Source organism: Balaenoptera ricei, chromosome 1, assembly GCF_028023285.1.
Source record: "Balaenoptera ricei isolate mBalRic1 chromosome 1, mBalRic1.hap2, whole genome shotgun sequence".
NCBI lineage: Eukaryota > Metazoa > Chordata > Mammalia > Artiodactyla > Balaenopteridae > Balaenoptera > Balaenoptera ricei.
Window position 1 is genome coordinate 192393587 of NC_082639.1, and position 27583 is coordinate 192421169.

General features: G+C 57.0%; 1 protein-coding gene across 3 annotated transcripts in view; it reads left to right on the forward strand.

Annotated features, from left to right (window-relative positions):
- The first annotated feature begins 249 nt into the window (after nt 1-249).
- The window catches only part of NAV1 (neuron navigator 1), a 209986-nt gene continuing 182652 nt past the window's right edge, over nt 250-27583 (forward strand). For all 3 annotated transcript variants that reach the window (XM_059943309.1, XM_059943329.1, XM_059943319.1), the window contains exon 1: nt 250-536. The gene's annotated coding sequence lies outside the window, so the exon portion shown is untranslated. The remainder of the gene's footprint in view (nt 537-27583) is intronic.

The window sequence follows — 27583 nt, forward strand, 5'->3', positions numbered from 1 at the left end:
GGGGGTGGGGCGGCCGGGCCTGGAAGCGGAGGGTCCCGGCTGAGGAAAGGCTTGATTGTGCGGAGGCTTCCTGCCCCGCCAACCAGCTCCGCCTTTCTGCGGCCGCGGAGGCGGGACGGAAGGCGAAGGCAGGAAAGGGTTACGGGAATAGCTTTCCAATGACAAAGTCTGGAAGGGCCGGGCGCCTCCGCCCCTCTGCGGGTTCAACTGGCACAGCGCGGGGGGAGCGGGGCGCTCGGCGGCGCAGCCTCCGCCCCCGGCCCGGGGAGGCGGCCGGCGTGTGCCCGGGGCAGCGGGTCACCAGGCTCCGCCCCGCGTCCGGCAGGGGACGCACTTTGTTCGGGATGCCGCCTCCCTCCGCGTCCTGGGGCCCGGGCCGGCGGCGGCCCTAGTGCCACCCGCGAGCGGAGCGCGGACGCCGAGACTCCGGTGGGGGCCGACCAGCGCGGGAGCCAGAGAACTTTCTCCTCGCGCCGTGGGCCTTGCCGGCGCCGTCGGGATGCGTGGATCCGGGGCCCCGGGGCGCAGGCGCGCGGGTGAGTGGCCCGCGCAGGGACCTGGCGGGCGCGGGGACGGGGCGGGCGCGGGGTGGGTTCGAGTCTGATGCTCCCCGCTTTGCGGGACTGCGCTGGCGGGTCCTGCGGGGCAGGAGGGCCCGAGCCCCGGGGGGTGAGCTTGCGCCCGCGGGAGGCTGAGCGCAGGGCGCGGGAGAGGCGCTGGAATAACGACCCGGCTGTTGGTGGCTTCCCGGGAAGGTGTGTGTCTACACGTCCCCGCGGGGCTGCGCGTCTGGTCCAGGAGTTGACTTACCATGGGCCACCCAAGTCCAACCTTTCTGAGCCTCGGTTTCCCTTGCCTTGCTGTTGAAAGTGTGTTGAGATCCTCTGATCAGAGACACCGAGGGCTACATTACACACACACACGCACCCTGCCCACATCTTCTCCAACCACCCCAGCGGAGCGAGCGGAACAGCTGGGCAGGTGACCTTGGCGCACTGTTCCAGAAAACGTTCTCTGGCCCCGGGATGCACCGAGAAGCGTCGCACGGGCCCCGGAGGCTGTCCTCCTGGTACGCCCGAGAAAGCTTCCCGGAGCAGCTGGGAGAGAGGGAAAAAGAGAGGGTGGCCGTTCTGGGAGCTCACCTAAGGGTCCCCGGTGCTTGGGCCCTGTGGTCCCTTCTATGCTCAGAGCCGACAGAAACTGGTCGGAAGATAAAGAACTGGCCAAGTCTGCAGGGGGCAGAGAGGGGAGGCAGGATCGGGGAGGCGTGAGTGGGGGCGGAGGGGATGGTGTGCAGCGGTGACGTCCACCCTGCAGAGCGGGTTCCTTGTCCCCGAGCCCAACATGGGAACATCAGCTGGTGAGTCAATGGGACTTTGTTAAGACAGCCCAGGGCGCAGCTGGCGCCGGCTTCTGGGACGCGCCGGATCCCCCTCGATAATGTGCTGTTTATCTGGCTTCCCGTTTCAGTGGTTGGCACACCATTGGCTCGTTCAAATTCAAGCTGAGAAGCCTGCGGCCTTGTTCGCGCTGCAGAAGTAGAGGGTCTGCCTGGGTTTGCATCTTGCCTGCGTCTTGTTCCCCTACGCGGTGTCCCCTGCGACTCTTTTATAATGGGGCTGCAGGACTTGACACAAAGAACCCTCCCCCAAGTAGGCGGAGCTGCCACTAGGTAGACCTGGGCTCCCTTCAGGCCAAAGACACAGATGACTCCAGCCTGCTTATGAATTTTTTTGTATCCTGCTTTGAATTTGGGTTTGTGTGCCTTCGGGATTAAACTGGGAAAATGAGACAGGGAATCGCAGTGATTGTGAGTTTCCTCGCCCGAGATGAGCTTTACAGTGGTCGGTGCTTTCACCAGTGTTTTCTAGGGGAAAGTTGCCGATCGGTTTGTACTTCTGTTATCAGCCTGTGCTGCTCACTTCCCGGATGACCCGAGAGCAGGTCGTTCCTTACTTGTGTGCCATGGGGCGGGAAAGAATGGCCAAGGCTTTTCTGATCTGTGCTCCAGCCTCTAGGGTCTGTTTCCCGAGCTCCCCAGGTTTAGAGAGAACAGCCCCTACTCTGAACTCCCCCGGGGCAGGTTTCCATTCTGCTTTGTGTTTTTATCTCCCTGTGAAGGCCTTCCTGCCCGCTGTCCTGTCTGACCACGCCCAACACTCAGCAGGCATCTTTCAAATGTTTGCCAAATTAATACAATTGGGGAAAAAAAATTTAGGTACCACCCAGAGGTCTCCCATCCAACTCCGGTGCCCATTTATTCTTATTTATGTCTTTCTTTGGGAGTCGTTTGATTCGTCTCCACCACCACCACCACCACCCCTTTTCCCCTGAAAACCTGGTCCATAATGAGGTTGATTTGTTCACAGGTGGGCAAGCTTTAAGCATGCAGGCCTTTCCTGGGATCTCCTTGGGAAGTCCTGGCCTGAGCAAACTGAGAACAGGAATGCTGTTTTTCCTTCCCTTCCCAAACCTGGCCCCCTCCTGAGTCCTTGGGAGCCTCTGGTATTAGCCCAGCTTTGGCCCAGTAGGAAAGAATGGCCTAGAGAAGAAACAGCTCTTGTCCATCTTTTAAAACTTGTCTCTCTTTTCATCTTTCCATTTTCCGTCAGTGTCACTTCCCTTTTCTTTTAAAGTTCTTTTGAATTCTTAAAGGGTTTGGCCTTTACAAGCACTAGTCTAAAGAGGTCTTCCCCTCCCAGCCCCTGCCCCGCCCTCCCCTTTACAGCGGGGAATCAAGGCCTACAGGAGGGAGTGAAGGGGCTCAATGCTGCACAGCTGGGGCTGCAGAAGCCAGCCTAGAACGCAGGGCTTCTGGCTCCCGGTCTAGGGCTCCTTCCCTTTCAGCCAATCACTTCCGTGCATCAGAATGTTTCTCTTCCTAGTATTGCCATCCGTAGATCTCAGAAGATGTTCCATAGCTGTTGGCAAGAGAGAGGAACAGAAACAAGGGGGAAGGAGAGCATCTCTGTCATGGAACCAACCACCAGCTCTTAGAGTCTAGGGACCACGGAGAACTGAGAAATGTGTCTATCCTTGGCAAACACTCCATCATTCTGGCCCCGAGTCACAAAACAATCATTAAAAACACTTTTAGTTCCTTCTTCAACTTGAAAAAAAAAAAAAAAAACCACCAACTTTTCAAGTGGAAAACACCCCCCCTACGTAAACAATTTCCTGGGCCTGATCTGTTCCCTCCCCCTCCTAGGAAGGCTGACTCAGGCCTGATTTCCTCCCAGGGGCCTGGGATTTTGCTTCCCAGCTTCCTGTGGCTCTTGAGATGTGAAGGGAGGCAAGATGGCTGAGCCCCAGGTCACTCTGGCCTGCCTGCGGCCGCGGTTCCGTTTCTCTTGCACAGACCATCATCCCCATCAGATCTGTTTGCTCTACTTGATTCTAGTAAGAGACGCACTAACACACATGAAAAATTAACGTTGCTCACTGATGCATGCTCCTCCACCAAGGACCATTAATAACGAGATGTCCCCACTTCAGGGGGCCCTGAGACTCTTCTGATGCCCAGTCCTCCGATGCTCTGAAAGCTTTCCTAAGTGGGATTGTTTTCTCAGTTTCTTTTTTGGATTGTTCACAATCGTAGAAACACAACTGATTTTTGTGTGTTGATCTTGTCGCCTGAAACATTTGTTTATTAGCTCTTTTGGCTTTTGTATGGGTGGATTCTTTGGGATTTTCCATATACAGGGTCATGTCAACTGTGAATAGAGATAATTCTACTTCTTCTTTTCCAGTGCAGATGGCTTTTACTGCTTTTTCTTCCCTAACTGCTCTGGCTGGAACCTCCCATCCAGCGTTGAGTGGCTGGTGAGAGCAGGCAGCCCCGTCTTGTTCCTGATCCTAGAGGGAAAGCTTTCAGTTTTCAGCGCTGAGTAGAATGTTTGCTGTGGGTTTTTCATAAATGTTCTTTATCATGTTGAAGAAATCCCTTCTAATCCAACTTTTCTAAGTGTATTTTATCATGCAAGTGTGTTGGATTTTGTCAAATGCTTTTTTTCTGTGTCACTTGAGTTCATCATGTGTTTTGATAATTACATTGATTTTCTTATGTTGAAGTACCCTTGAATTCCTGAGAAAAATCCCTCTGAAAGCTTTTTATAAAAAAATATGCAAAATTTCATTTTTTTATTTAAAAATCTGAAGAAAATTTGACAAAGTGCTAACATTCTGTAGTTGGGTGGGTGGGTGCATGTTTATTATAGTTTTCTTTATAGTTATTGTACTTTAAACATTTATAAATTTTTATTGTGGTTAAATATATATAGCATAAAATTGACCATTTTTATCACTTTCAAGTGTACAGTTCAGTGGCATTAAGTACATTGTTGTATAACTATTGTCACCATCCATCTCTAGAACTCTTTCATCTTCCCAGACTAGAGCTCTGTCCCCAGTAAACAGTAACTCTTCGTCTTCCACCCCACCCCCCAACCCCTGGCAACCACCATCCTACTTTCTATGTCTGTGAATTTGTGGAAACTTTGTAGTAACTAGAAAAGTCAGGATTTTGAGGCATTGAACGATTAAAGGACCTCACCCCATGTCCAAAGGGAACATCTTAGAGGGATTTTTTTTTTAATTAATTAATTAATTAATTAAAAAAATTTTTTTTAAATGACCACTACAGAGATAAATTTTTTAAATTTATTTATTTATTTTTATTTTTGGTTGTGTTGGGTCTTCGTTTCTGTGCGAGGGCTTTCTCTAGTTGCGGCAAGTGGGGGCCACTCTTCATCGCGGTGCACGGGCCTCTCACTTTCGCGGCCGCTCTTGTTGCAGAGCACAGGCTCCAGACGCGCAGGCTCAGTAGTTGTGGCTCACGGGCCTAGTTGCTCCACAGCATGTGGGATCTTCCCAGACCAGGGCTCGAACCCGTGTCCCCTGCACTGGCAGGCAGATTCTCAACCACTGCACCACCAGGGAAGCCCCTTAGAGGGATTTTGATTCAGATTTTTTTGACTTACAAACACTCGCTCAACCACTGTCCCTGTGTCAGAGACTTTTGACAATCCCGGGTGTAGACATGAGCTGACCCAAGTGTAGACATGAGCCGATCGAGGTGTAGACATGAACTGACCCAGGTGTAGACATGAGCTGACCCAAGTGTAGCCATGAGCTGATCCAGGTGTAGTCATGAACTGACCCAGGTGTAGACATGAGCTGACCCAGATATAGACATGAAGTGACCCAGGTGTAGACATGAGCTGACCCAGGTATAGACGTGAAGTGACCCAGGTGTAGACATGAGCTGACCCAGGTGTAGATGTGAACTGACTCCGGGTCTTCATGGGGCTCGGAGGGCACCAAGGCCACCCCAGCGTGAGCTGCATTTTCCAGCTCAGTGGCTCCATCTTGACGGCCCGTTGGACTCACTGGGGAGCTTTGACCAGGACGGACGGGTCCCTGGGCCTAGCCCCAGAGTGTCGGCTTCCCTCGGTTTGGACACAGCTGCCTCCGTGACTCTGATGCACGGTGAGGGTTACGACCGCTCGGCGGCTGAGCTGATTTCCTCCCTGGAACCCTTGGCTGGTCACCACTTTCAGTGACGCAACTCCCTCCCCATCTGGACAGTAAAACTGACCCACTTTACATCCCTCCCCGACTTTAAAATCCATTTGTAAATAGAATAAATGCCAACTTCTGTAGAACTAAACTTTCAGAGTTGGAAAGAACCATGTCACGAAGCCCCATGTTTGCTTTCCAGGTACCACAGGCGCCTCTAAACCATCCCCTCCGGGGTCCTCCGGCTGGGGACCCCCCACGACTGTGTGCTGAAACCATCTGGTTCTGTGTTTGAATGCTCTGTCCTTCAGGGTTCCTCCTGGGCTTATCTTTCGTGGGTGTGACTGTCACCCTCTGGCGAAGATACCAAAGGTGAATGGGCTTCACCAAATGCACCCCCAAATAAAGTGGGGGGCTAGCAATAAACCACGCAGAGCAAGTGCTATTGCCCCGCACGGTGACAGCCTTTCAGGGTCTGGAAGCAGGTGCCACGCGCTGCCCGGGCTCCTCCCAGGCCCTGTTTCCTTCACATCATCCTCACTGGGTATGATCTCCAGTGTCTTCTGGGAAGACGGATGATGTCATAGTAAGAATTTGGACCATGAAGTGAGGCAGACTGGGAGTCAAGGTTCAGGTCTTGACTTCGCACACAAAGTCCTCAGCACGTGATGAATATTCCACAAATGTTAGCAATTGGAATCGTATTCTCCCCACTGACCTCAGTGCTGTCTGTGGGACCTGGGCCGCCAGAGAACCTGGTGGAGACTCCACTTCTTCCCCAGGGAGAGTTGAATGAAAATGCTTCACTCCTAAGACACTGTTCCCCAGTCGCTTGATCTTCACCCTTCCACCACTCCCCCTTCCATCACAGTGATTCCTGTGATCTGGCCAGGTTGGGAAATCCACTCGGAGAGTGACTGGGTCACGTGAGCCCATAGAGCCTGCCCTGGTCCAGGGACGGTCAGGGTGAGATTCCCCTCACCCTCCTCGTTGTACTAATCACCCTTAGGACAAGCCGGGGTCCATCTCCATCCGAACAGAGGACGGCTCTCCAGTCCCGAGCTCCCTGCACGTCGGCAGATCGCCTGTCATCAGCTGGGAAGGCAGCTCTCTTTCTGACGTGTGGATCGCCCCCCAGAGCCTGCGAGCTGGCTGTCCAGCTGGGGACACGGGATAAGGCCTAAAGCAGGGAGAGTCTGGTGGCATCTTTTGCTCTTTCCTGTTTGTGTTGCCTCGTGTTCTCTTGCTGTTCCCTAGCTTTTTGCAGACTTGGAGCAGAGTGTAGAATAGGTCCCCAGTAGGTGACTGTAAAGCCAGTCACCGGCGCCTCTTCGCCCAGCTCATTGGTGCAGATAATTGAGTTGACTGGGCAGGAGGCTGGGCTCCAGGTGCTGCAAAAATGCCAACTGTCTGTCTGCTCTCCTTTAACAAAGGACACAGCTGACGCCCCGGCCGGGGCCCACCGGCAGCCGCCCTCCTGGCCCTCGTCCGGGGTGGCTCTGGGAGTCCCTGGGCCCTCTCCAGCACCCCCATGCCATGCACGCACTCGGGGGATGGTGGCAGCTGCGGGGTCAGGGCCCGCCCCTGCTTCCCTGGGGACAGGAAAGGCGCCACGACAGTTAGGGTGCTTCCAACATGGAAAGTTTTTTCCCTATAATGTTTTATTTTGAAGAAATGTCAAATCAGTAGAGAAGGTGAGTGATAGGGCAGTGACTGGATTCTCTGACTGGATGCTGTGTGTCTCTCTCTCCATTTATCCACATCAGCATATATATAATAACACTTTCCCGAGCCATTTGAAAATAACGTGCTGAGATGGGGGTATTTAACCCTTAACTATTGCCCATGCATTTCCTGAGAGTGAGAACTTATAGCCCCACAATCACACCCAATGATAGTGAATTTAATAGCATTATTATATTGATAATATATTTATAACAAATGGGCCACATTCAGATTTCCCCGTTGTTCCCCAAATGCCCTCTAGAGAGCTGTGCCTTTCCCCTCTGGCTGATGTGCTGGGGCCTGAGCTGCAGTTTTATCTCCCGAAAGAGGGAACTGGGGTCATGACCCCTTAAATTGGGACAGTGCAAAGCACTTTGATTTTCATGATTTCATTTAGTCTTTTCAACCTCTCAGCGAGACGGGCACTAATCTTCTCCCCATTTCACTGGTGAAGAAACTGAGGTTCAGAGAGTTATCCAAGCAGCCCCACCAATGTGAGCCATCGTTACCATTCCAGGCTGCATGTCATGTGATCTTATTTACGAAAAGCCTTGTAAGTGTCACTCACATTCCTTGTCCTCCCTGTCTTGTCTTGTGAGGCATTAGGACCTGCTATGCTGTCCCCATTTTACAGATGAGGAAAGTGAGATTGGGAGCCTCCAAGGCTGGTATCAACCACACTCCCGTAGTCCAAACACCATAAGTGACCTGCATTGTCCTTTGGAAGCAAGCTCAGTGTGGCTGGTTGTCGCTGGGCAAAGGAGAATCGAGTGTATGTGACCAAGGGGAGGGGGGAAGGGGAGCGGGCAGGAGGTTCTCCAGTACTCTCGTCTTATCCAGCTGGGGGTTCAAGAGAGTCGTCAAAGTGTCCTAAAACAAGAAAACAAAACTCAAGATTATAAGTGGGAAATAACCATTAAAAGGAATGAAAATAAAATATTGGGAGGAAGAGAAGGAGAAAGAGAAAGATTCTTAGTTTCCACTATTTTGTCGGGTAACGGTAGATATTGTCTAAAGGTGGCAAAACAGGGAATCGAGTTATTAGTGTATCACCCCCGGTTGTGTGGGTAACCACCCAAAGAACTAGCAGCAGAGGCTCTCTGGGTGCCAATTTTATCACTCCTGCAAATTTTACCCAGTTAGTCCAAGGAACACTGTCAAAGTGTTATATTTTGAGTTCTGTTTCTCATTTTCTCCTCAGAGTTGAAAATAACCATTTTGCATGAATTTAGCCTGTGTTCATCTGGCAATACATTGAGACTCTTTGGCTTGTTAGCTGGTCTGGAGCTGACACACTGGCCCCTCCCGAGGTCCACATCTCCCGTGAATCCAGACCTCTCCGCCGTTACCCATCTCCCTACCAGATGTCATCACAGGGGCACATCTCTTGAGGCCACGTCACCCCTGAGTCATCCACCGCTTCCTCTTGCTGGCCTTGGCCACTAGGGGGGCCCAGAACGTGGCCACAGGGTTGGAGTAGTTGTGGGAAGAGGGCGGGAAGGCCCTGCTGAGCTGGCCAGAGGGCCCGGGACACTCTGGCACCACGTCCAGCGCAGACAAAGCCCTGCGTCTGGGATCCGGGCGGGGGCTGGCGGGCCGATGTGTCTGGGAGAGGCCGCCCAGGGCAGAGGAAAGCCTGCTGGGCCACGCTAGGCTGGCCTTCGAGCTGGAGGTGGCCTGGCTGGGTCCCGGCGTGGAGTCAGGCTCAGGAAATCCTTGCTCACTGATGCCTCGAGGGGAAGGGGTGGGTTGTTCGTAGCTGAGGGCCAGGTGGCCGTGGGTGTCCGTCCCTCTCTCCTGCCAAGGGGAGCGCCGGTCCTGACTCTCCCTGGCTGGTGAGAGGCCCCCTCCTGGGTCCTCAGCTGCTCCTGGGGCGTCTGCGGTGGGAGATGGGGGTCAGTCTGACCCGGGCTCCGGCGACACCCGCTCTGGGCTTCCGGCCCCTCGTCTGTAAGATGGGGACAGTCATTGCTACCCCATGGAATGGCGAGAGCCGTCCTAGGGTTAGTGTGTCAGGAGCTGCCTGGCTGGAGCGGGTGCTGGTCACTATTTGGACGCCCCACGCTGCCCCTGTGGCCGCCGCATGTGGGCCTCGGAGGGTAAACGCTGGCTGAGCCAGTGACAGGGCAAAGCAAGGAGGCCGCAAGCACTCAGTGCCCCAGCCCTGCAGACCACACTTCCGGGTGGATTGATCCCCAAAGGGGTGTTTGTATGCCGGACGGGGAGATGCTTCCCTGCCAGGGCCAGACGGGGAAGGGGGAGGGGTGCGGCTCTAAGATGTGTGATCCCTCTGGGCCCCAGTGGGCTCCAGTCTGCAGGCCTCTGGGGGTGCAGGGGGAGTGGAGGGACCTGGGGCTCTTTCGGCAGAGCCTGCCTATCCGCTGGCCCAGGCTGCGTTTCCAGGGCATCGCACACGGCTTCGGGAGGAGAGGTCGCAGGTGTGGCCGAGGCAGAGTATATGCGAAGGTGGGAGATTTGAAAGGATGAGCTCAAGCCCCAGGAGCCCAAGTCCAGGCTGGGGCGGTCGCCATGGCAGCAGGACACCAGGGAGGGCTCAGCCGGGATGCCTCAGGCGGAAGGAGGGCCTGATTTATGAGCGGGGGGGGGGGGGGGGGGGCGGTGCTCAGCAGCCCGTGGACGGGGGGCCTTCTACTCTGTTCGCGTCCACCCGCCTCTGTGTAGTGAAGGTGGCCGGCGCCTCAGGCTGGCCGCGGGCTGAGCAGAGCCCGAGCGAGACTCCAGCCTGGAAAGCAGTAGAAGAAAACGCTTCCCCTCACCGTCCACGGCACCCCCCACACTCTGGGCCCTGGGCTGGCCTTTCCCTCCAACCCAGAGGGAAGGAACCCTTTTCTCCTTTTTTTCCCCCTATTCTGTTGTATTTTAATTGGGGTATGATTGACAAACTGTGAAATACACAAACCGTAAGTGTCCCGTCTCGTGTGTTTTTAACAAACGAACGTACCTTGGTAACCACACCCCAGTCCAGATATAGAACATTTCCATCAGCCCAGTTTCCTCCTGTCCCTCCCGGTCAGGACACCTCTCCCACCATTGTTTCACCGTTCTGATTTTTATCGCCGCAGATCCGTGGTGCCCGTTCTTGAACTTCACGTGCGTGGATCGTGAGGTGGGTTCTGTTCTGTGTCTGACTTCCTTCACTCAACATACTACTCCTGAGGCCCATCCATGTTGAACGATGTACTTTGTTCCTTTTAATTCCTGCCGTGGGGACGAACCGGTTTGTTTCTGGGGGAAGCTTCCAGTGCTTTTCCTGTTCCAGGCGTCACATCTACCCGCATCACCAGGATCTCTGCTGGGGTTTTGAGAGTGAAGATGAGCTGGAGGTCTTTGAGGTTGGCAGCGCCGTCTTCTTTGTGCCCAGACCACATCCCGTTTCGTGGCTCCCTGTACGTGGCCCTGGTGCCTTTTCTTTCCTTCGCGGGCTGGGAGCCACCTTCCCTCCTGGAAGGTTCAGATCCTGGGACAGCTGGAACATCCGCCCCTGCTGGTGGCACAAAGCCAGTGGGGAGACACCCGAGGTCCGAGAGGGCGTCTGACCCAGTGTCCGGAGCTCCAGCTCGGCTCTGGTCTCTGGAGGGACCCCAGCACGTGCTCCGAGCCTGGCGCACGGTGGGCTCCCAGGAGAGGTTCTGAGTGGACTGAGGGGTAGAGAGGGAGAGCCAGCCGGCAGATCTGCTGTCACAGTCGGCGAGGGCAGCCCTGCGGGAGGGCGGCGAGAGCGGGTGGGAAGCAGCAGGACGCAGTGAGTTGCACACGGGAAGGACCAGGATGGCGAGGCAGCAAACCTGTTGCCCTGAGCCTGGACCCGGGGGATGCACTTGACTTGCCCCAGCCTCAGAGTCCTCGTCTGCCAAAGAGGACCAACCCCTTGTGTCAGCTTGCTGGACCTGTCATCGCCAAGTGCCACCAACGGGGTGGCCTAAAACTACCGAGATTTATTGTCTCGGTTCCTGGAGCTGCGAGTCTGGGCTCCAGGTGTCGGCAGGGCTGTGCTCCCCCGCAGACCTGTGCCGGGGGGGGGGGGTCCCTTCCTTGCTTCTCCCGGCCTCCCGAGTTGCCGGCCGTCCTTGGTGTCCCGCAGCTGGTAGATGCATCACTTCAGTCTTTGCCTCTGTCACCACGTGGCCACCTCCTCCCTGTGGTCCTCATGTGCATCTGTGTCCAGATTTCCCTCTGCTTACGAGGGCACCCTGCTTATAAGGGCAACTCTACTTGAGTGTGACCTTGTCTTAATTAATTACGTCTGCAGAGACCCTATTTCCAGATAAGGTCACGTTCTGAGACACTGCGGGTTAGTATTTCAACGATCTTTTTTTTTTTTTTTTGAATTATATTTTATTTATTTTTTTATACAGCAGGTCCTTATTAGTCATCCATTTTATACATATTAGTGTATACATGTCAATCCCAATCTCCCAATTCATCCCACCACCACCACCCCTTCAACGATCTTTTCTTGATGATGCCATTCAGCCCCTCACGTACCACCTACCTCCTGACATGGAATGAGGCAATGCAAACCAACTCCTTTGTAGCTGTGTCGTGTAAGGCCAGTACCGGGGGTGATTTTGGCTGGAGGACCTGCTTTAACGTCGTGTGCCCTTGTTCAAATTCCCTCCCCTCTCTGAGTCTCCATTTCCTCATCAAGTTTAGTCTCTAGCTTCTTCTCCAGATCTAAATCCTGTAAGTCTTTGCCTCTGCGGTTCTGAGATTTCGAGCCTGGGAACCTGGGAGAGCAGTGGGGGTCCCTGACAGATACGGGGAGGTTGGGCAGGGGACCAGTCTGAACATCAGAAGATGCTCCCTCTTGGGCCTGCCCCTTCCTTCCTATGGCGGTTGGACCCTGGCAAGTCCTGCGCATCTTCTGTGTGTAGCCCTGGGCCATTGACCCTCACCTAGTGAGGCCTGGAAGGAGGGAGGCCTGCTATAAATAACACTCTCCGATCCAGAGGCCCTCTTCCTGGGCAGGAAACACAGCAGCCTGAGGGCAGGAAAAAGGTGTTTCCGAAAGAGAGGCCAGAAAAGGGAGAGGCTAGAGGGGGTTCAGGGGACAGATGGGTCCCCCGGCCCCGGAGGAAAGGCTCTGCGGAGGCAGCTGGGCGATGGGTCAGTGGGCGGCCTAGGGCTGCTCGGGGGACTGGCTTCTGGCTCTGCCTGGGGTCTGTGTTCACGAGAACAGCCCGTGGAAAAGGCCCAGGAGGGGTTTGGGCTGGGAGACGGGATTTCAGGTGGAGCGACGATTGAAGGTGCCGTGTTCACTGACTCACCATCGCTCATTCATCCACCGAACACTTGCCGGGGCTGTGCTGGGCGCCAGGACAGGTGGTCTAGGCTCGGTTACAAAAGACGTCCAGAAAGCAAACCAGCGATACAGCCTGGTTATCACAAGCGCCCCAGAGGCAGCTCAGGGCTGGGGGGACGAGACAGAGGAAGGAATCGTAGGCACTGGCGGGGGTGGGGACCTCCTGGGCAGTGAGTGCTGTTGGCTCCCAGGACTGAGTCAGGCAGAGAGTGGTTGTGAAGGGGGTCGGGGGCGTTCCAGGCACACTCTTCACCTCTGTTCTTCTGGCCCAGACTTTGTCCAGGAAGGGTCTCCGGGGCGCTGGTGGTCTCAGAGCAGCCCTTGTCCCCTCCACAGAGACTCTGGGCCCTTGCGGAGCACCGCCCCACACCTGGCCGGCCGAGAGCGCTGTCTCCCGTGTCCTGTGCTGAAGACACGTGAAGGTCTCCAGTGCCGTCTCCTTAAAGAGCCTTAGAAAGTCATCACTCCCCCCGGAAAAACAGAGGCTTGACTCTGCTGAGGTCTCTGCAGTGGCAGACGTCACCAGCCAAAGCTCGGACGCTGGCTCGTCCCTGGGGCAGGGGACGATGGCGAGTCAGCCCAAGCCTGGGAGCCCTGACTCCTGGCCCTGCCCGAGCAGAGGCCCCCTTAATTGAGGGAGGGGACTGTAGGCTGTCGTTTCTGTCCAGAAGCTCGGGGAGTGTCAGGCTGAGACACCTTTGCGTCCCCAGGCCACCAGCAGTGCTGTTGAAACGCCACGTGCCAGCCGTGGTCATTCAGCCAGGGTGGGTGGTGATCCGGCGCCTTCTGAGGAATCTGGGCAAAGCTCAGCCTCTGCGCCCCCCTTCCTGCGAGGCAGCGCTCGGTGCTTTGGGAAGAGACCCAAAGCTGGGCTGCATGCTTGCCTGAGTCCCTCAGCCCAGTCCGCTACAGCCTCGGGGCCCCATCAGGCCTCAATCAGGACATTAACTCTCCTTGGGGCCGTCACCTGCAAAGCCACACCTTCCCCAGGGGTCCCCGGGGTCAGCTGGAGGGAGAACCAGGTCAGGATCTCACCCATAGCCTCCTCTGCTGGGGTCACATGTTAGAGATACCTCTTGATCTTCCCACTTCTCAGGTGGGTAAAGTGAGGACCACCTGGCCTGTGCCACTTAGACTGGACAAAATGAGTAAGTAAAGCCCAGGAGTAGATGGCAGGACCCAGTGCCTTTACTGTAATCGCGCTGAGAGCTGTCAGACGCGGTCTGTTCCAATAGGAGGGATGAAGGGGCACAGGGCGGCTGTGTCTGCACCAGGAAGAGGATGAAAGGGCTCCTGGGGGGCCGGGGAGGGGGCTGAGGGTAAGGAGGAGGTGGGGCAGCAGCGTTCCTACCCTTCCGCCGCTTTCCAGTTGTCTGTGCAGGTGATGCGTCCCCAGAACGCCTTCACCTGCACAGTGGGGACCATCTTAACCCAGCTTGTTTGACTGGTCGAGGGTGGGATGACATCACCCACGTAGCCCACGGCGTCTGGCTTGGGGAAGGGCAGCTCTCCGTCAGGCCTGGCCCCTAGGGGGGAGGTCCCTCCGTAACTGTGTTGCTCTCGGGCCTCCCCGCTCAGGCCCGTGGGAGGCTCCCGTGAGCTGGGAGGGTAAGTTGCTGGCGTGAACCGGTTCTGGTCAACGTCGCGCCTGACCCACCACCTCCGGTCCAGCTGGAGGGACTGGCCCCGTGCCCTCGGAGGGTCCGACATGGGGGGGGGGGTACCGCCTGGACCCCTGTGTTGGGTGGGGAGGCCGAGGCTCTGGAGCAGAGCTGGCTTCTCGGTGGAGGAGCTGGGAGCAGGGCTTTGGGGCCAGCGATGGGCAGAGGGGGCAAGTTTGCTGGGGCCGGAGTGCCTGGAGCTGTGGAAGGTCACCTCCCTCCTGGGGGATTCCGTTTGGGAGCCCTCGGGAACTGGGTGGTGCCTGTCCACTCTCCTCCCCCCGGGCAGGGCCCGGTGCCACCCTCCAGTAAGTGAGGGCAGTGCAGAGGATTCTGGGAGCTGGAGAAGGGATGGGGTTCGCTCTTTGTCTGCGGGTCCTGCATCTTCCCACCGCTGCCACCAGAGGGCGCAGTTGCCCAGCAGAAGCCCAGTCCCCACGCCCTCTCCTGTGTGGGCAGTGGGCAGCGGGCAGCAGCGGGCAGCTCTGCACCTTGGGGGCTGTCCCTTCCTCATCCCATTGCCGGCGCAGCTCTGGCCGTCCTGGGCCAGCAATCAGCAGGCAGGAGCCCAGTGACCCCGCGTCGGTGGTGGTTTGGGGCGCCCAGGGGACAACACACCCCAGAGTCGGGCAGAGGGGGCTGGATTGGCGCTGGGCCCTGGGTTCCTTTCCCCATGGCAGGCCCTGAGAGACCGGGACTCCCTGAAGCCCTCCTCCTGGTCCTTTAGGGCCCAAGTCACCGTCCCGTGGCGGGAACCAGGGTCTCCACAATCCAGATCTGTTGCATTGCTGCCTCTGCTCCCTGCAGGGCCCCTTTCCCGGGACAGAGGGGCTGTGCAGAGCTCCGGGGTCTGTGTCATGAGCCCTGAGGCCAGGCCGCGGTTCCAGGCCAGCCCTGGGGGCACGCGGCAGACAGTGGGCCTGGGGAGGGGTCAGCATCCTGCTGCTTTTCCACCCCCCCCCCCGAGGGCCCTCCCATCTGCTCCCAGTCTTCATTCCCTCCAGAGGTCCTGAGTGGGGCGTCCGTCCAGGGACTGGCTTGGGGTTGAGCTGGGGTGGGGACTTGGCGCTCTGAACCCTCTCTTGCTGAGACCCCAGAGTCCCTGCCTGGACCCCGGGAGCCTCGGGAGGTCCTGCCCTGCCCCGAGTCCTCCTCTTTGCTTTAAAGGAAGGGTGTCGGCAGTCCCCTTACCGCTGGGACAGTGGGATGTTGACAACCAATGCATTGTCCTAAGTGTAGTGATTTTTTAATATTGTGAGAGCGGTGATTTGTGGCTGGGAAGGAACAGTAGCTCCCAGCCTAAAGGATGGCGTGGGGAATGAGGGGGGCCACCGTGCCCCGCACGCATGCTGTTGTCCTAAAGTGGGTGTGGGCAGGCGCAGGCCTGGGTTTGAATCCTGGCTCTGCTACTTCCTGGCTGGGTAGCTGACTACGGTGCTTCAGTGTCCTAGGCTGTAAATTATGAGGCTTAAAGATTAAACCTGCAGGGTAGCTGGCACATGGCAGGCCCTCGAGGGACGTTAGCTTCATTTTCCATCATCTGTGTGTCTAAGTTTTCCTTCTGAGTCTTTTTGCCCCAGACATTCTGTACCAGGGACCGAAGATGTTTCCGCAGACTGCAGGCTCCCTTGGGGCCGGGCTCTTTCTCCCGCGTCAGTGTGGGGTTTACTGGAGGCAAGGGCTGTCTCCCCACGCATCCTCGGCCTCTGTAAACTTGGCAGCTAGGCCTTGCCCATCAGACTGGGCGCCGTCTCTGAAGGCAGGGGCTGTGTTTCCTCCTGTGCCATCAGACTGGGGGCAAGATTTTCAAGGTTGGAACAAAGGCACCTGAGGATTAAGAGCAGTTCAGTTTGACGGTTGTTGAAGGGCAGGTAGCTAACGCCACGTGCTTGGTGGGCTCGGAGGGCAGTCTTCTAAGGCCGTGTCCGCCCCTGGACCTTGGTGTCGGGTCCTTGTTGGCAGAAGGTGTTTCTGCAGTGGAGGCATCTGGGGTGCACATGCAGAGTTGGCCAGGGTGGATGGAGGCCTGGGAGGCTTTGGATTCCAGGCTCTGTGACTCACCACCCCCCCTGCCCCCCGTCACAGCAGCCCCTCCGCAGCTGGCCGCACAGGGACGGGGTTGGTGGGCCTGGCCCGGGGTGGGGGAGGGCAGTGGTGTCCTCCCCTCGGGCACAGCTGCATCTCAGCAGGAAAAGATGAAGGGATCCTGGCAGGACTGGCTGCTTTATAAAAGCGCCTGTGACCACCAGCCCCAACCTTCCCGCTGGGTGGGGCTTAAAAGCCTCTTAGGAAGCAGGCCACCCTGGGAATGTGCAGAGCAGGCCCTGGCACCTCTTCTGCTTGAGCTAAGGGGTAGGCGGGCACTGCAGGCTGGGGCGGTGGAGGCGAGCTGGCCGTCGGGGGTGCAGGCAGGGCAGGGCGGCCTGGTCCTGCCTCTGGTGTTTTGTCTGTAAGGGAGCCAGCGGGTCGCCAGGAAGGAAGGTGGGCTCTGAAACCACACACCTGAGTCCGGATGCTGGGCCCTTTGTGCCTGGATGATCTGGGACACGTCATGGGATCTGTCTGAGCATCAGTTTCCTCTTCCAAAAAGTGGGGGTGAAAGCAGCACAGGTGGTGGGCAGTCGATGAGGTAGTGCACGGGCTTCATGAGCAGTTTTTGCCAGGATGGTTGGCCTGGGCCCTCGACTCAGCTGCCCTGTCCTGTGGGGAAGCCCTGGGGGGGGGGGGATGTGTGAGGAGGTGACAGACCCATTAAGAGGTGACAGGATGGGCAGAGGGTGCAGACGTGCTTAGCAGGCAGTGTGGGGGAGCTGCCCTGGGCTCAGTCCTCAGCACCCACAGAAACAGGAAACATTTGTCCTGGGAGGAACCTCTCCGGACACAGGGGCCCACACTGGGGGTCACTGCCCCAGAGTGATTTCCTGGGGCAGCCCAGGCTGGGAGGAGTCGGCGGGTCTGGGCCGGGGGTGAGCACACGAGAGCGGTCGCCCCAGGATGCTGCCTGGGGGCGGTGGGACCCAGCTCCCTGCCGCAGGTGCGGGGGCGTAACGGGGTGGACCCCAGAGCCCCCTAATCCCGAGGCCAGGCGGAATCGGACGCCTGGGGTGTGTGCTCCAGGCCTGACGGGGCCACTTGACTCTGACTGACACGCCTCCCCGCCCGCCCCACTTCTCTGAGCCTCCGTTTCCTCATCTGCAATGTAAGGGCACTGACCCCTGTTTGAACAGGTGTTGTGAGGCTAAAGCGAGGAACCGGGGAAGAGCCGCGGGGCTGACAAGCAGGGCTTTGCAGGCCAACCCACCTGGCGGGGCCCCAGTTCTCGTGGGCCTCGCACGGGGTCTGGTGCGTCGGGGAGGGGGCAGCTCCCCTTGGGGAAAGGACCAGTGGTCTGAGCTAATCCTCCTCCACCGGTGCCAGCAGGGCTTTACCCTTGCGGTCCCTCACCTGCAGGGCGGAGCTGTGTGCTCCCATTGCTGCTGTAACAGATTTGCACCAACTTGGTGGCTTTGCCCAACACACACCTGTGACCCCAGGGCTCTGTGGGTCAAAGGTCTGCCAGGGAACCGCCAGGCTAAGATCCGGCGTGGCCGGGCTGCGTTCCCTTGGGGGCTCCCGGAGAGCCTGTGGCCTCGCTTAGCAGCTTCTGGAGACTGTGCTCACTCTTTGGCTGGAGGCCCTGCCTCCATTTCTAAGGAACATCAGCTAGGCCCTCCGCATGCCGCCCTCTCTCTGTCTCTGCAGCGGGGCGGGAAAGCAGCTCTGCTTTGAAGGGTCCGTGTGATTAGATCAGGTCCACCCGGCTCATCCAGGGTAATCTCCTCATCACCAGTCCTTACCCCTGACCACATCTGCAAAGACCCTTTTGAACATGTTCACAGGTTCTGAGCATCAGGGCATCTCTGGGGTCCCGGACCATGGCGGGGAGGGGGTGCCTATCACAGAGAGGGTTGCTGAGAGGAGTTAATACGAGTAAACTGGCCGCCCCCGAGAAGGGCTCAGTGAGGGTCTGGCCGTGGTTTCAGCGTCACCGCTAGTCCTCAGCTGCGTTCCTGAGGGAGAAGCTGCAGCTCCAGTGTCACTCTCCCTGTGCCCCGGTGTCCCCACCATCAGAGGGTCTGGGCAGCTCCAGCTCCAGGCCGAGGAGACACACAAAGTCCCCTTGTGCTGCTCGAGGGCGGCTGCCAGCAGCGGGCATGGGGCCCGGCCCAGGCTCTCCCGGGGATGCGGCATCCACCCAGATTGGGGGGGAACAGAAGGGCCCCTTCTTCAGAGGGCAGCAAGGCTCCAGGCGGACCCCCGAGGGGACTGAAGCCCCTCTGTGGGGAAGAAACCCTCCGTTGTGAGCAGCCTTGCTGTTTGCAAAGCGTTTTACAATCATTTTTATTAGCGGAGCCCCGGGGATCCAAGGGCAGTGGGAGGCTGTCACCCACCCCCGCCTCTCCGGAGGACACTGAGGCCCCCACGACCAGAGGCCGGACCCCCGGCCACACGATGGAGAGGATTTGACCAGCATTGCATCACCAGAGGAGCCAGACGTTCCCCCCCAACACCCCCACCTCCCCTGTTCACTGAACCGGGCCCAAAATCAACGCTCACACGCCCCGTGGCCCCTCTCAGGCTTTTCTCTAAAAGACCAACTTGAAATGCAGTCGCCTCCTGTCCGGTCCTTCTCTCAGGTGCCCTGTGCCCCCACACCCCCCACCCCCCGCCCCGCCGGCTCTGGGCCCTCCCACCACATCCGGACCCCTCCCCACCCCAACACACACACAATCTGACAGCTTCACTCTGTTCCCCAGGAGTCCTCCCCTCGCCCCCGGAGCAAGCACCCAGCAGCCCATCCTCACCCCAGTTCACGTCGGAGGCCCGCGCCAGGCCTGTGGCCTCCAGGAAGCCCACCGCACTCCCCAGCGCCCCACTGTTGCTCCCCCGGCCCCTCAGGGCCCGGGGACACTGCTCAGGGCTCACTCCCTCCCCCGCCCCGGTACTTAAGCTGTGCTCCTGGCTGGAGAGGTGTCCGCATCTCCCGGCGTGGCTGTCCTGGCCCTCACGGGGCTTTGTCCCCAGCCCGCCACGGGCACACGCAAGCCCCCTCTTCCCTTGGGAATCAACAGTGTCGCACCACAGACTCCCTGCTAGGGTTCCTTTCCCCCCTAAGTTTTAACAGTTATTTTTTTGCTGATTGATGGAGCTCACGATGGGGCAATAGAACAGCCGTCACCCCCTCCAGAAGCGACAGGTTAACTCCCTGCTGGCCTGTCTTTTCAGGCAGGCTCCTCTCTCACGGTTAGTGTCACTCCCTGCCTACGGTTTTGTGTTTTCTCAGGCATTTTCCATATCAGGCAAAGCTCCGTACACATCCTTTTGAATGTTCTTTCCTATGGGTGTTCCATAATTCGCTCGACGGTCTGTGATCCCAAACCATAGGGTGCTGGCTTCGTTAGTCGGTGTTTTGGAATAGACCACCCCTACCCCCAGCCTCCGGAAGACAAGAGAGGTGACCAGCTGCTCTTCGCGGGTCTCTGATTACGATCTTGAACCAGGTGGAGTTTGGAAATCAGTGTCACGCCCTCCCCACCCCCTGCCCTTCCTGCGGACACGGGGGAAGCAGTTGGCTGCGGGGGGCTGACAAACACCCCACCCTGCTCGTGGGGAAACAGCTTCTGTGCGTGCAGGTGGCTCTCTCTGCTGGGCTCTCTGATGAGGCCGTCCCCAGACTCGAGGCGTGTCTGTGCTCAGAGGGGGCTGCCAGGTGGCGCAGGGCTGGGCAGATGCTGGGCTCTGCCCCCCCACCCCGGCTCTGCTGCCACGCGGCTCAGAGAGGTGCAGTCGGGATCACTGTGTGTATAGACAGCTGTGTGTATATGTGCCCCGGGCCGTCTGAGGCCCAGGGAGCGGGACCTACAGCTCCCCGGGACCTCCCTTCAAAGCCAACGTGGCCAGTGCCTCCCCCCAGTCCACACACACCTACTTCCCCAGCCACGTCTGCACCCGGGCGTGCCCACGGTGCCCGGCCGCACTTCTGGAATGCCCTTCTCTACACGGTGCAGACCCACACGAGGGTCAGACAGGGAGACGGAGCCTCCCCGAGCGCTCCCACTGGCTCTGCGGTCAGCTGTGTCCCACCGTCGTCCTCCGTCAGACCCCGACAGGCGCTCTGACCCCCGGAGTCCTGGGCCGGAGGCTGCCCCGGCCATCAGAGGAGGCGTGGCGGGCCCCCGGAGAGCAGGGAGACGGGGCGGGCTGGAGTGTAGCGGGGTCGGGGGGCGCAGCAGCCAGGGGCTTCCCCTGCCCCTCCGGCGTGGGGAGGGGCTGGCCCCAGCCCAGAGCGAACCCCTCGTGCGGTGGCCGTGTTCCAGGGACAGCTCTTCTTGTCCCCAGTTGGCAGGTCCCCTGGGAAGATCTGGGCTGCCCGTCCCAGAGTCCTGGCGCCTGAATCTGTACTTCCTGGAACGCTCCAAAGCCTACTTGTTAACACAGCGTCAGCACCCACTCCCACCTCCACCGCCCCCTAAGGCTGCGGCCCTGATCCCCGTCTGATCAACGCTGTATCTGTCCCTTCTGAGTTTTGGGCGGTGGCACGTCTGGCCCCATCTGGGCCCCGTGCAGTTCCTGCGAGGACCTCCGTGCTGCCTGCCCACACGGACCCAGACATGCTGCCTGCGTGATGGGCTGGGCAGACGTGGGTTCGACAATCACTGTGGCCGTTAGGCGTGTGGTTTTGCTTCCTAGGGCCTCAGTTTCCTCACCTGTAAAGTGGGAACATTAATGACAGTCACTCCATGAAGTTGTCTGGATTCAACAAGAGAATGCGAGCGACCCCCGTGTGCACGGAGCCTGTCCCAGGGTGTGTGCTCAGAGAGGGGCTCCATTGCAGGGGCTCTGAGCCTCAGGCTGCTCATTGACCTCCCTTCCCCAGCGTCTACCTGGGCTGAAAGTCCAGATGTGCCTTGTGTGCACACAGAATTTTCTGGGGGGTGCCTTCTAGGCCCTGGGGAGGCAGGGCCCTGGGGCCGGCTGGCTGTGTAGGGTTGGTCCCCCTCCGCTCCCCTCCTCCCAGCTGCTTCCTGTTAGCAGGACACCCGGGAGAAGCGTGTTTCCTCCCTGCACTGGGCAAACCCGGCCATTCCCTCACCCCCACCCCCAGGACCTCTGTTGGGCCCCGTCAGCAGCCCTGGGGACAGGGCTGAGCTGGCTGGAGGCTTGTCCGAGGTGGACAGCCAGCCCTGGCCAGAGATGCTCAAATGACCCAGGCTTGGGGCTGACGTTGGGTGGGCCGCCATGGGCTTTGTTCCAGCGGGAGTCTGCCTGCCACCTCCTGGTGCCCAGGGCAACGGTGCGGGACGTCACAGCCACAGTGAGAACCCCTCTGATGCTGGGGCCAGCCCCAAGGGGGCTTGGATTTGTGAAGGATTTTGATGTCCAGAACTAACATCACCTTCTGTTCTTGAAGCAAAGGACTCCAGGGATCTCGAAGCACTTGACTCAGCTCCGGGGACACTCAGAGGGTGTCATGGGCCCCGGACCTTCTCTTCACTTCCGGGGTTGTTGAAACTAACCCTCTGTGATCTGACACCGTGTGAGGCGTTCTAGATTGCCAGGGGTGTGTCTGCATGTAAACAATTACCTAGGAAGAGGCAGGAGGGCTGAATACAGTCCGTGGGCCTGAACGGGGTCTCTTTACTACAAAGGACCCTGTAGACAGTGGCAGAGCTTGAAAAGAATACAAGGATTCGGCGACAATGCATTAGTGTTAATTTTCTGACCGTGAAGGTTGGGTGGTGGTGACATAGAAGGTACGGACTCTAGGAAGTAAACACTACCGTAATCTGGGGTGATGACCTAAAGTCAGCAATGTACTCTCAAATGGTTCGGGGAGGGGGGAAAGTTCTTTGTACTAAAACTTGGAACGTTTCTCTAATTTGAAGGTGGTTTCCAAAAAGTTAATCAAAAATAAACAGAAAAGTTAAAGAAACAAAATAAAAACCACAGCTTTCCATGGACCCGACCTGAGCTTTTTTACATGTTGGGATGTCTCTGGTCCTTCAGGTGTATTTTCGTTCTTTTGCTATTTTAGGCCTGGCTTGAACTCACACAATCTAAGTGATTGACACAAGGCATTGTTGAAGAATATAAACATCACAAATCTTCCACAAACCGAGGTCAGTTGGATTCTTCCCACAGACCCGGAGTTCATACCTAAATTGGGGCAAGTGGGGCAGGGGAGTAGTTGCAGGAAGGGGACTGTGGCCTTAAGCTCGAGAAAGGCCTGATGGAATGATTCTGGTGGAAAAAATCATCTAGGGAAGGTGCAGTGATTCTGGGAGCTTGTGGGGCAGCACGAAGAAAGGGGTGCTGTTCCCGGGGGCGGGGGGCCCCCCTCAGGGTGCATTAGGAAGTCCTTCCAGCCTTCCCGTCAGAGTGCACCCTTAGCTCAGCTGGACACCCTCCGAGACCCTGGCGGAGCGCAAAGAACCAGGCCCTGGAGGCTTCCGACCACGGGTGGCCCACAAGTCAGTTTACTTCTCATCTGCAGTTTACCTGCGAAATAAAGGGAAGCCTATCACCTGCCCGCCTGGCTCACGGGATTATTGTGAGAACCCAGTGAGGTAATACATGTGAAGATGTTCTAACCGTAAAATACGGTATCTGTTTTATTCATTACGATTTATAATTTACTATTTATATCGTTTACTAGGATGTGTTTATTATGATAGTGGCACCGCAGCCATCCTGGTGGAAGCCCCTGGCCTCTCTTGTGTCCTGATTAAGCTGACCTGGAAAACACCAAACAAAAAATTAGAGCAGGTTCCCTCCCTGGTAGGAGCCTGTGGCTCACGTGCCGGCCGTGCCCAGGGCCACCCCTCCCTCACTTGCAGCAAATCCCAAGAGCGAGCAGCTGCCAGGGTCAGGAGGGCTCGGCGAGACAGCCCTGAATCCGGTCCCCTCCAGTCCCGGGGGCGTCTGGCCATACACCCCGTCCGTACCTGGCCTGCAGTCCCAGGAGGCACAGGTCGGCTGGTGGGAAGGGGCCCCGCAGCCGGGCGCACGCCCTCCGGAGTCTGTCCTTAGAGGAGACAGGAGGTGAGTCTTCAGAGCGGCTGTGGGACATTTGCCTGGTGCCCAGGGGGTGGGACACAGGGCTTTTCCACCCTGTTCACCGCCTGGCTTCTGCTGGAGGGTGTCCCCAGGCTGGCTGAGTGCTGAGACCCGGGTGGCGGTGGCCCTTCCCGCCCCTGAGCGCGGGCCTGCTCCCGGGAGCTCAGGTGTGGGAGCACGTGGCCTCCGGGAGTTCCGGTCCCTGGAACCCGGGCCGGACAGCGTGGCCTATTTTCCAGCACCAGCCCTGCAGCTGCCTCTGCTCTGCCGCTGACCCTGGTTGCCCGTTGCTAAGGCAACCGAGCCTCGAGTTTCCTGAGCTTCATGGCATCTCGGCACCCATTTCCGCTGTGTCTACGTGCACCCCGCCCCCGCCAGGGTGGAGCTGCCTCGGGCTGCTCCGTCCCTGCCAGGCCTGGTGACCGTGGCCTGGTGACAGTGTGCGTGCCGTCAGCACACTCCGAGCCACGCGGGCTTGCGGCACTGGGCTCCGGGCTTGGCCAGGCCGGAACCTCCCGCGCCCGCAGTGTGATGGGGGGCGTCGGGCCACCTCCCGGAGCCTGGTCCTCACCAGTGACGCAGAGGCGGTGGTGGGGTTGCTGTGAGAACGACATGAGATGGGGATGAGGTCGTGCAGGCGGGGCTCCGAGCACAGAGCCTGGCGCGTTGTAGGTGCCGACGAATAAGTGGCAGCTCCCTCCCTTCCCTGCGCCGTCCTGGCTCACCTGCCTGCAGACAGTGTCTGCATCTACTGAGCAACTTCTGGGCTTCTGCGGGGGGTGGGCTGACTTGCCCGCCTTTGCAGCACAGCCGAGGGGCCAGGCCCGGGCGAAGGGGGGCCCGGGGTGAGGACCCTGGGTCTCTGGCTATGGGAGCCCAACACTGCAACTACAGGGGCCCCTAGATTATCCACAGTCAAGAACAGGGGGCCTGGCCAGCCTTCTGTTTTGCCGAGAATCGCTTATTATAGTTTTATTTTTCTTCTGCAGTAAATTTCCCTTCCTAATATGGTTTTGTTTATCCCACTATTAAAGGGGGATTACATAGGAATTTATCCTAAGTAAATGATCATCAATGTGTACAAAGATCTAGCAGCAAGAATGTTCTCTGCAGGATCGTTTATCACAGGGAAAAGGCTGCAAGCGGTCTGAGCGGGCCCAGCACCCGGGGTGCCGACGACGTCCCGGTCCAGCCGTCGGCAGCAGGGGACCATCTGCGGTGCCGCGTGCGTCCTGGGGCGCGTTCGTGCGTTCATCCCGTCATCCTTGCGCCTTCCTCTGACTGTCCGCGCAGCTTCGGAGCAAAGGCCTTTACAACAGTGTGTTTTATTCACGTGTGTGTGGATGGGAGTGTGATCAGAGATGCAGTAGAAAAGTCGGGGGGTCGTGATGGGACGGTGAGGACACTGGGGGAGCAGGGATATTGGAACACCTCCAGGCTGAGGCGTGCAAGGTGCCGCGTGGCGGTTCTGTGGCGACCAAACCCTCTCCAGCCTGCAGAACTGCAGGTCCCAAGCTGTACTCTTAGCTCCGGAGAGCGTCGTGGGCCAGGACAAGCTCGGGACTGGAGTCCAGAGACCCAGGTGCGAGTTCCTCTTCCACCCTGAGGCCTCGGCTGCCGTCAGTGAAATGGGGACTTTAATGCCTGTCTGACCTACTTCCAACAAGTCCTCAGAGGACTCCAACAAGTGCAGAGGAGGCCTTGCAGGGCCCTCTCTAACTGTGCAGGAGGACATGCAGGGTTAGTTTTTCCGGGACGAGATGCTCTTTGCCCCAGTAGATGCCCTCAGGCATGGCGTCCAGCTGTGTCCTTCTGGGTGTCCCCTCCCAGCTGTCCAGCTCTTGCCACTCCCCATCCCATCCGGGCTTTTCCCATGGGACCCAGGCCAGGCTCTGTGAGCCCAGCACCCAGGCCAGGCCACCTGAAACCGCCGTCATCATGGGAGCCTCCAACACGGATGGGCCCTCCCCTCAAAAGTAAATAATCAAACTTTGTTTAAAGCCCTGACGTAGTGTTTATTTGTGTTGGTCCAGCTCAGATTGAATTACACGTGCACAGGGCCTGTCCCTGAGGAATTTACCAACTCGGCCAGACACCCTGACTGATTCAGAGGACATCCAGCCAAGGCAGACCGCAGGGAGCTGGCCCAGAATACGGCTGCTGACCCCAGAGAACTTTTTGTTTGTTTCCTGATGAGGGTATGTGTGTGTGTGTGCGTGTGTGTGTGTACACATGTGCATGCACCCCTGCCATATTTAAACTCTCTCAAGGAGAAGGAAGGAAAGAGGGAGGGAGGGAACAAAAGCAAATCTTGGAAGAGGGGCCACGTGACCCCGGGTACAGCCGTGTGCAGCCCCTGCCCTGCCCTCCTCTGGACTGGCTTTTCCTGGCACCGTCCCTCACACAGAGCTTTTGTTACCCCCCATCTCACACACACAGCCTCCCTTGCTGTCTTGCAGTCAGGACCCTCCATAATGATAGAGAAATGCCCACACTGTCTTCTGCTCCAGGCCGGCCTGCCTTCCCCTGCGGTTGGCCCCAGACGTGGTTGCCCTGGGTGTGGCCACAAGGAAGCCTAGACCAGCTCAGCAGTAGGGCCGCCAGCCGCTGGCCCAGGCAGTTTTGTGGCTTTGCATGGCCTCCACTGACTTCAAGAGCCCACCCTTCCCAGAAGGCAGCTGTGCGTGGTGGGGTCTGCCCCTGCCCACTCTGCCCGGTGGGGCGAGGGAAGACCCGTCCACAGCCCCCCAGCCGCCCCGAGCCAGCCCTCAGGCCCACGCGGTCTCTAGACGGCCTGGTCCAGCCCAACCCACAGCAGCTCTGTCCAGGAAATTCTAAGAGAGGCCCCAACAGCACAGCCGCTCTGAGAGTGGACTCTAGGGCTAGATTTCTGGGTTCAAGTTCTGGTGTCTGCTCTTCCGAGCTGTGTAGCCTTGGGCAAGCCGTTTAACCTCTCTGGGACTTTGTTTCTTCATCTGTAAAATGAGGACAATGGTGGCATCTCCCAGGTTCTTGAGGTGGTTAGATGAGCTCTTATATGAAAAGTATGTAGAATCGTGCCAGGGACCTAAGGAAAGCTGTGGTGGTCACATGTTTAGTTTTTTAAGAAAACTGCCCAACTGTTTTCCAAAGTGGCTGCACCATTTTACATTCCCATCAGCAGCATACGAATGGTCCAGTTTCTCTTCATCCCCCTGAGCACTTGGTGTTGTCACTGTTTTTACATTTTAGCTGTCCAATGTCTGTGTGGTGATACCTCACTGTGGCTTTAATTTGCATTTCCCTGATGACTAAGCATACTGAGTTTCTTTTCATGTATTTACTTAACTGTCTGTGTATCTTCTTCGGTGAAATGTCTCTTCACATCTTTTGCCCATTTCCTAATTGAATTGTTTGTTTTTTGACTCTTGAGTCTTGAGAGTTATTTATGTATTCAACGTACTACTAGTCCTTTGCTGGATGTGTAATTGCAAAGTATTCTCTCCTACTCCATAGCTTGTCTTTTCATCCTCTTAACAGCGTCCTTTGCCGAGCAAAAGTTTTCAATTTTTGACGAAGTCCATTTTTTTCTGCTTTTCCTTTTATGGATTGTGCTTTTGTTATCAAGTCTAAGAACTCTCTGCCTAGACCTAGATCCCAAAGATGTTTTCCTGTTTCCTAGAAGTTTTGTAGTTCTATGTTAAACATTTAAGCCCATGATCCATTTGAAATTGACTTTTATGTAAGGTGTGTAAGGTGTGAAACATAGGTTGAGGTTCATTTCTCTTTTTTTCTTCTTTTTTTTGTTTTTTCTTCTTTTTGAGGTTCATTTCTTTGCCTGTGGATGTCCAGTTGCTCCAGTATCATTTGTTGAAAAAGTTATCTTTCTTCCATTGAATTGCTTTGCACCTTCGTCAGAAATCAGCTGGTCATATTTGTGTGTCTATTTGTGACTTCCTTCTTCTGTTCATCATTGATCTCTGTGTCTACCCCTCTGCCAATAACACACAGCCTTGATTATTGTTGCTATAGAGTAATTATCAAAATTGGGTAGACTGATTCTTCCTACTTTATTCTTCTTTCTCAAAATTGTTTTCGCTATTCTAGTTCCCTTTTGTTTCCGTATAAATTTTATAACATTTATATCTACAAAAATTCCTGCTGGGATTTTGATAGCAATTGTGTCAAACCTGTATATCAGTTTGGGAGTAACTGACATCCTTCCTATGTTGCATCTTGAAATTTCTGAACATGATATGTCTTTCCATTTATTTAGATCATC